Source organism: Pogona vitticeps, chromosome 1, assembly GCF_051106095.1.
Source record: "Pogona vitticeps strain Pit_001003342236 chromosome 1, PviZW2.1, whole genome shotgun sequence".
Lineage (NCBI taxonomy): Eukaryota > Metazoa > Chordata > Lepidosauria > Squamata > Agamidae > Pogona > Pogona vitticeps.
The window spans coordinates 271,016,334-271,025,887 of record NC_135783.1 but is presented as its reverse complement, the minus strand read 5'-3'; the positions used below and the strand labels follow the sequence as shown (position 1 = coordinate 271,025,887).

At 43.8% G+C, this 9,554-nt stretch overlaps 1 pseudogene across 1 annotated transcript; it reads left to right on the top strand.

The window, feature by feature from the left end:
* Positions 1-1,995: 1,995 nt before the first annotated feature.
* LOC110080034 (small ribosomal subunit protein uS5 pseudogene) lies at positions 1,996-4,592 on the top strand (annotated as a pseudogene). The gene is made up of 2 exons (XR_013542428.1): positions 1,996-2,044; positions 4,023-4,592. The product of XR_013542428.1 is annotated as a small ribosomal subunit protein uS5 pseudogene (transcript).
* The last annotated feature ends 4,962 nt before the right edge of the window (positions 4,593-9,554 follow it).

The following is a 9,554-nucleotide window of genomic DNA, read 5'->3' as shown; positions in this document are numbered from 1 at the left end:
GCTTTTGGGGCAGCAAAGCATACTACACAAACTGCCTGGGTCCAGAAATTGGATCTTGGAGCATGGGCCTTGAATGAGTGGAGAAGAAAGAGAGGAATGCTTTGGGATGAGTTCTCGACTTTGTATCTCAGGATGCAGAGAAATTATCCCTAGATATTTTGGTGGTCCACCTGGACTGTAATGACTTGACCCAATGGAAGGGTGAGTTATTGATATTGCAGGAAGCAAAGGACTTCAAAGATCTGAAGGTGAGGTGGCCAGGAATTTAGAATTTTTTTGGGGGGGGGGAATTCCGTGTCTAGTCACGCTGGCCACGTGACCACAGAAGATTGTCTTCGGACAAACGCTGGCTCTATGGGTTGGAAACAGAGATGAGCACTGCCCCCTAGAGTCAGACATGACTGGACAAATTGTCAAGGGGAACCTTTACCTTTAACTTACCTTATCCCACAACTTGTTTGAAGAGCAAAGTGTGACCCCTTGCACATTTTTGGATGAACAGGGAAGTTGACTAGGCTGTGTTGGCTGGCTTGAGATCTGTTTTGGGGCATCTGGACACACAAGCATCTGGAATCGTATAGAAGTGAAGGGGTTCATTTGCAGCTTTAGGTCTTGAGACATTCTTACAGGACCTGAAGTGGGACCTTACAACTGAGATTCTCAACTGGGTGTGGGACAAGGAGCTTACTCAAGGCTAGCTCTATCGCCTTGGTAGGTACTGTGGAATAGGTGGTGTTTTGCTGAGTTCCCAAGGAGCACTGGGGAATGCTAGCCCCTCCAATGTCATAGCATTGCAGATCCTGAAATTGCATTGCTGGGATGGGGGATGGATGGGGGGCCTGCCTTCCCAGGCTGCTACCCATCTAAGGTCATGAGGCTTGGGCAGGTGATGGCCGGGGTGTGTGTGTTGTCACTCAGTCTTTGCAGGCTGGAAACAGGCCGTCTAAAAGACAGCATGGAGCTGGAGCTTGGGACTTGCCCATGTCAGGTCCTCTCTGCAGGAGTGGGAGGTTACAGTTTGAATGTTCAATAAAATTGTAGTCCTATTTAAATTTCATCATCTGAGTCTGGGGCAAGGTTCAGCTCTGCAAACATACAGAGCTGTTTGGGCATGGGTTCTTTGCCCCCCCCCCATATATGGATTGAGATTAGTGGTGATGGTAAGATGCTGGTGCATCATCATGCATCCAGGCAGGGCACAGGGACATAGTGTCTTAGATAAGGCAGCCTTGCCATGATCCTGATCTCTTTGTCCATAAGGCACTCAACCCACCTGCTCACACTTGCAAGTCTAATGCAAGACTTATTATTGGTTCCTTTAGGGTCAGATAGGAATTTTTGGCCGGTCCCACCTGATCGGCATATTGAACAAATGGGATGTTTTTGCCTATCTCTCACTGATTGCTTTGGTGAGTTCCCATCCGGGCACCTGGGAATATTAACCCCTCCAATATCATAGCACTTTGGATTCTGTTTTTTTTGGGGGGGGGGTAAGGATGGGGGATGGGTGGCGAACCTGTCCAGCTTGCAACCAACCTAAGGTCATGAGGATTGCGCAGGCAACAGCCTGGGTGTGGGGAGCCACCTAGTCTTTGCTGTCTGGAAATAGGCTGTCTGGATCAGACAGACAGCATGGATCTGGGGCTTGGAATTTGCCCATTTAAGGTCAGGAGCAGAGGTCCAGTGGGACCCCTGGCTCCTACAGTAGGCCCCTTTGCAGGAAGTGGGAGGTTGCAGTTTAAACATTCAGTAAAGCTGTGGCTCTAGTTAAACACCATCACACGCATCCCCTCTCTTTATTCCAGGCTGGGGAGGCAAGGAGGCAGCACAGAATCAATTATTGTTCTAAAGAAGCCCCACAATTGCAGAGTCTGAGCATTTCACAACCGTTTTAGTAGTCAGGCAAAATTCTGGAAACAAGATGCTTACTTCAAGTAGTGCTGTGCTAGTACATCTTAAAACCAGCACACCAGAATTAGGTTGTTAAGAGTCAGAATGGTTATGAATTATAAAGTGACACTGAAGATGTCAGCTATGAATGAAAGTAAAAATTCATCAGCTGGTTAATAAGATATTAATCATAAGACAAAAGAAGAGATAACATATTTGGCTGGAATCATGAGCAGGAGAGATGAAAAGAAATAAATGGATAAGAAAATTAAATCATAGTGAATGATGTTCTAGGCATGTAAGAAACAGAATAAGAAAAAGCTGTGAGACTAGCACGATCGTTTTGATGTTTAAAAAAGAGACAGAATAACCTAAGAGAATTCAGTGTGCTCTGAGAGCATCAAAGGCAGTCAGCAAAGCAGATGGAAAAATGAAATGGTGGCCTTTACAGGAAGGTGCAGTGGGATGTCTTGTTTGGTGCAAAGATGTTGGATTCCGGGGGTGGGTGGGTTGGGTTACTGATGTCTATTTTTAATATGCACCAGGCACACAGGACCTGTTTCTCACATGCAGTGCTGCAAATGCTTAAAGTCTGAAGCAGAAAACACAACATCAATTCCATTTTGAATGAAATGTAGAACAACCATGTTTTAAACCCAGTATTAAAAGGAAAATTTTAATTAACGGATATGAAGCTGGCAACATTTACATAGACTCTCTATATCCAGAAGTACAGAGATTAAAAATGATGGGTGGTGGACAAGCATGAGAAAAGGCCAAAGATAAGCTGAGGGTGCATTCTAAAGGACATGTTAACAGAAAACAAAAGAGCAAAATAAAAATATGTTTTAATAAAAGCCTGTCTTTCTGGATTCCCCTGCCACTTAGGTAAACAGAAAACTGCCTTCTATTGAGTCAGACCATTGGTCTAGTATTGTCAACTCTGATTGACAGCAGGATTTCAGACAGGATAGTTTCTGGATCTTATCTGGAACTGAACCTATGGCCATGCTCTATTACCGAGCTACAGTCCTGGCCCAACAATGGCTGTTGTATACCCTGATGATCTTCCAACAACATACTAACTGATAGAAGTAACTGGGTGCAACTGAGCTTACTAGTAAAGACTAAAGAGGACCTCCTCAGGTTTCCTCGACTGTTCTTTACCTGCTCTGACATACAGTATGTTGACTTTCCTTTGACCTTTTCATTGTTATTCTTAAAAGTTGCTGATATCACTTCCTTCCTTCCTTCCTTCTCACATCTCTCTCCTGTCCCTCAAGGAGAAGATTTCTTGCCTTTATTCTCTAGAGGTAGAAAGGGCAGCCATGGTTCCTCACATTCCCAACACAGTTAACCAGAAGTAGGAGTTCTATCGCATTTCCTATCCCAAGTGTTTCTCTCCAATAAACACAAGCTTTCTTATTTTCTTAGAAAGAGTTGTGGACATGACGTCAAAGGGAAGTGTGCTCTGATAATGATTCCAAGTCTCAAAGGCCTGCATCCACAAGTCAACATTGCTCCAGTATAGCCATGTCTGGGTTCTCTAACACCAATTGGGTCCAAAATTGCTTTGGTTCCAAAATCAGATGAGATTGGCATGCTTAGGATGTTATGGCAGCTTAGTTTGGCCGAAGGTTGGCTCACTAAACAGCCACTAAACAGAAGAATGGCTCAGCACAGGAGGGGCAAAGGCTCAGGACCACAATCAGCAGTGTTCCTTCATTTGAAAGATATTTGATGACCAAGATGTATTATTTTTGGTCAGAGAATATAGGTGTTTTGAGAGAGGGGTCAGGGAGGCCATACATGTGCATATAGAAAATCCCTCACTCAACAGAGGTGGAGGCCTTAGATAAAATCTGTCTCCTGTTTATATCTTGCTGCCCTTTCATCCATTCCCAGAAAGACCACTGTTAACAACTGTTAACAACCCATGACAGTGGGTGCAGAAGGACTGCAGAAGTGGGATTATCCCTCACCCCCAGTCCTTTGTCCTTTTAACAAGCCTATTTAGACCAGGGGGAAGTGAAACCAAAGTGGAGGATATATCAGGGCTCTCCTACCAACTCTCCTCAGACAGAAGAAGCTACTTGGATGAGTAGTGAAACATTTTTTCTTTGAAGGATGAGGTTTTGAAATCATGCCTGTCCAGAAACAAACTTGTGCTGGTCAACGCACAAGGTTTGAGGCTTTTGTAGCCATCGAAGACTACAATGGCCATGTGGGCTTAGGAGTAAAATGCTTCCAGGTTGTCCATCATGCCAGTTCAGTGAGGTTACTGGGGGAACAAGAGTGGCAAGCCCCACACCGTGCCCTGCAAGGTGATGGGCCGGTATGGGTCTGTCCAGATGCGTCTCATCCCTGTGCCCTGTGGGACTAGAATTATGTCTGCGCCAATTCCCAAGAAACTCCTTATGATGGCTGGGACTGATGATTGTTACACCTCCACCAGGGGCTGCACGGCCACCCTGGGCAACTTCGCTAAGGCCACTTTTGATGCCATCTCTAAGACCTACATTTATCTGACCCCTGATCTCTGGAAGGAAACTGTTTACCAGATCTCCTTACCAGGAGTTTACTGGCCATTTGGCCAAGACCCACGGAACCCGGGTGTCTGTGTAGAGAGCTCAGGCTGCTGCTGTGGTGACTACCTAAAAGAGGCTGTACATTCAATAAAGTGACATGACCAAGTCAAATTTATTATATATATATATATATATATATTGGTGTTCTGACCCCAAATGTAAAACTATAACTGGGCAGGAGAATTTGAGGTCAAATGAGGTCAAGTCCAAGGTCAGGACCTTAAAGTCAGGGGAGTCAGCATATATGAGGCAAGCAGGCAAGGCCTACAAGATCCAACTGTAGTCATTGTTGTAGCAGCTCCTCTAGCCTCATTCTGAGGAGATGCTACCAGAGCCTCACACAAGGTCACAGTTGCTATATATATCAAAGACCTGGTGGTGAAGAGCAGGGATGGGATTTTAGGAACTAAAAGTTTCATAATTCTCCATTCTGGGAGTTTTAACAGATAAACAAACATCTAGACACAGATCATCTGTGAGGAAGTCCTCAATTGGAAGGCTCTGAGGCTTAGCTAGGCCTAGTTCCACCCAAGCTTCCTGTTTCTGCCTGACTGCTAGCTGAAAGCTTTCCTTCTGAACAGGAAGGAAGCTAGGTGGAGCTAGGCCTAGCTAAACCTCAGAGTCTTCCAGTTGAGGCCTTTCTCCCAGGTGAGCCACATTTAGGTGTCTGTAAGAAGTAGAACTCCTAGATGGGAGCTGTAGTCCCCCAAACCCAAAAAACCTATCCTAGTGAAAAGACCACCACACATGGTCAGTGCAGAGCAGCAAGTGTCATTTTTCCTATTGCTCCATTCCACTCTTGGGTATTTAAGCAGTTATCAAATGAGTTTGCAAAGGTACAAGAGCCCACTGGAGAAGAAGGCTGGCAACCTCAGGATACTACAGGTCATGCTGTAGGCCAGTCATAGTCTGCATTAAAAGTAGGGGATACTGCTATCTCCAAATCTGCTGGAGTCAAGACAGACACAGGGAGAGTAAAAAAAAAAGTAGCTGCAATACATTGCCTCTGGATCCAGAACCTCACTGGATGACTCTTCTGTAGCTCTTTTCTCCCACTATTATGGCTCTTCTGCTTCCCACAGTTGAGGGACTCCAACTGTTGAAGAAACGAAGGTGGTTGTCACTGAGACAAGACTTAGTTGCCTTTGGGTTGAAATTCCTTTCTTCCTGTAATCAGAGGAAGGCAGAAAGGGATCCTGAGTGTTCAGTCAGCAGTGGCAATCAATGGAATGGAATGACTGATATTTACCAACAGGAATCTTACCTGCATATAGGGGTTCACGGGCACCAACACCCATCCATTTCTGCACAGTCTCTCATTCTGCATCCTGAGTAGGAAACAATGTCATTTGCAATTGGAACCAATATAGTTTCAGGTATGGGGTCCTCCAATCCCTGCAAAGACAAGTCTAAGCAGTCTATTCTTCTTGCATGTGATTCAAAGCAGAACTGTTGTGCAATGTTCTGCCAGTTTGTGCTGAATGCTTTCCTGCCATGATTTCAAACCCCAGAATATTGCCTGGTGTGTACACAGCATGATGTTGAAGTGCCATTGTTACACGCCTATCATTTATGGGACAGACTCCTTGAAAAAGGGTAATGCTGCTGTTCATGCATGCAGTGACTTCTTGCAAGGCTTGTTTGAGTGTTATGTTCCCTTGTGATTATGTAGGCTGAGATGAAAGACCGTACTTCCAGGATCTGTTAATGTCAAGGGAAATACTTTACTTTGTATTATCGTTCGTACCCATATAAACATTACACCATTGTAGGGATGAGACCAAGACCTGAGGGACCATAAGATCTCACCAAGTGCCCCAGAGCTTCCCATTTGTTGCCCCTGTTTGACATTTGCCCTGTGCTTGGTGATCATGCCCTTGTATATTATCTTGCATGTGCCTCCAATTCACTGATGGAGAGGACCTAGTGCCAAGTCCTAACTTTTGGATAATACAAAATTGGGAAACCCCTTCTTTCCAGTTAAGAACATTGTATATCTTTAAAATAAGTAAAACCTCAGCCAGTGTTATATTAAAAGCATTACGTATATTATCCATCTAAAATCACCTACCCAAACATCTGATCATGACTAACCATTGCTGTAGTACAGAATTTGGCCACTTGTCTTGTAATATGAAGGGTATTGTCAGAGAGTAGCAACTGTACATAACCCTCCTATGATCTCCCAGGAGATTTACAGATAATAGGAAGTAAAAGCTCCATACATAAATCCTGATAGCAAGTACAATAAAGAAGAACATGACTAACTGATTTGACTTTCTATAAGTGCAAATTTCTACACCTGGAGGGGGGACCGAATGTTACAGTTACAAGTAATACAATGAGTGAGAAGAGTCTTAGAATTGTTGTAGAATCACAAGCTGAATATGAGCCAACACTACAGTGAGGCTGCAAAAAAGGCAAATGTTATTTCAGATTGCATTAATAGAAGTATAGTTTCCAAATCCTGTGAGGTACTAGTTCCCCTGTATCTGGCACTAGTTAGGCCTTGTCTTGAGTATTGTTCCCAGTTCTGGACATTGCACTTTAAGAAGTTCAAAGGAGGGTAACAAGGATGACCAGGGAACTGGAAACCAAATCCTATGAGGAAAGACCGAAAGAACTGGGCATGTTTAACCTCAAGAAAAGAAGACTGAGGGGAGATATGATAGCACTTTTCAAACACCTGAAAGGCTGTCATACAGAGGAGGGGCAGGATATGTTCTTGATCATCCCAGAGGGCGGGATATGTAATAATGGGCTCAAGCTACAGAAAGCCAGATTTTGGCTCAATACAGTATCAGGAAAAGCATATTAACTAGACATGAGATATTTATATTCATATCTTGAGGGATACAAATATGAATATTGACACCACGGATGCCAGTGGAAACCAAGCCATTCCCCTGGAATCTACCAGTCCATTTGCCACTCTCTGTATGGCATGCAGGGCTGTCATCAGTCACATAAGTGCCAATAGTGGAATTAGCCTGGCTGGCCCTTTCCTGCCTCTCCACACAGCCGGCCACTCAGCAGCTGAGCAAGGAGACACGTCATCCCATCCTTGCCAGAGTGGTCAGCTGCGTAGAGTGGCAGGGAAGCGCCAGCCAGGCTACTTCCATGAGTGGCGCTATGTGACTGACGATGGCTACACATGTCGCATGTAGAGCAGTAAGTGGACAGGTTCTGGGGGAAGGGTTAGTTTTTTGCTGGCAACTGTGGTGCTGATATTAATATTTGTATCCCTCAGGATACGAACATGAATATCTCATGTCTAATCTTAATTGTTAGAGCAGTATGACACTGGATCCAATTACCTCAGGAAGGGGGCATTTAAGAGAAAATTGGACAACCATCTGTCAGATCTGCTTTGATTTGGATTCCTGCATCGAGGATTCCTGCATTATAGGCCTATTCCAACTCCATGCTAAGTTGAGTGAGGACTGGTTGATCTTACATTAGGCTAGCTGAGGAGTGGCTGAATCCCAATCACCCCCTAGATTAGGGATTTTGGAAATTTTGGGTTTTCTCTTGCTTTGACCTAACTTTGTACCAGCAGGGGGACTGCCTCCCTGAACTGGAGAAGGTTTGGATCCAGCATAACTCAGTTGCTCCTTCATCCCACCCCTTCTTTGTCTTTTTTTCTTTTCTGCTGCCTTCCAGCAGTTGTGTTGGCAGATCTTCTACTGGGAGATCTCTTGGATCAGGCAGCATAAGAGGCCTCTGTCCATTCCAGACCGACAGTAGCTATTATATAACTTTGAGGTAATAAATACGTGTGTGGCGTCATGCCAATTCTGATTTATTTCTTTCCAGGGTTTTCTAGGTAGAGAATACTCAGAAGTGGTTTATCATTCTCTTCTTCTGGGGGCATTCTGGGACTGTGCAGGTTGCCCAAGATCATTTTAGGATGTACAGTACATTGGGGAATTTAACTCCCATTTGTTAGCTCAACAGCCAGATGCGTCACTCACTGAGCTATCCAGCCACATTAAGATTGCACTTTTATCTGGTATCCCAACATGCTCTAGCCAGGGTAGCCATAGTTTGGGATTGCACAATTAAAGCAAAAAAGAAAAAGAGGGGAAAAATCAGACTTTTATTAAGACGTCTATTGGAGAAAGCTGAGCAATGCTGACAATTATCTACTGTCATCACTATGATTTAGTAATAAGACTATTGAGTCAAGTGCTAAAAACAGTGTAATTTTCAAAGCACAAAATTATTTCCAGTTTCTAAACAACTTAATAATAGATTTTAAAGAGCAAGACTTTCATTTTCAAAGAAAATACACAGGCAATGAATTCTTAAAGGGCTTCCTGATTCTACTTTCTACCAACTAAAGAGTCATCTCTTTGCTAAACTGTGTCCTTCTCCAGCTTATGATAAACTGTGTTCTTGTTGGAACAGTAGTAAAGCAAAATGTAGACAGTGATGACCAGAAAATTTGATTTCATAAGATCTGTATTTCAGCAATATCTGCCGCATTTTTGCCACCCACACCTTGGGTGTTCTTGTCCTTGCTATATATATTTCACTTTATATAATCCTGCCTTCTGTGGATATCGGGATCTAATTTCTGATTATTTGACCTGGTGCAGATAACTGACCAATCAAACTGACTGACTGATTGGTAGTATTATAATCTCAGTATCCCGAGAGCTATGCTTAAGCCAAGCCATTTGCACAATAAAAATTAAAGACAGCTCCACCCATTGGATTTACAGACTAAAAAACAGATAAATTGATTTACTGCATTAGAATCTCAATTTCCAGCCAACTATAATCAAGAAAAGCCCCACTGCACACGCACGGACACACACACACACACACACACACACACACACACACACACACACACACACACAGAAAGAGAGAGAGAGAGAGAGAGAGAGAGAGAGAGAAAGGCCCATCCTTTGGGTTCACAAGCTGAAGCAAAAGACATGTGAAGGAATGGGGCTGATGGAAATGGAGGTGGGGAATGGGGAATCTTTTCTTCAGACAAGGTGGGCATTTAGAAGTACTAGGAAGTTTGCTTTTTTGGATTGTAGCTCCCAGAATCCCTTAACTCAAATG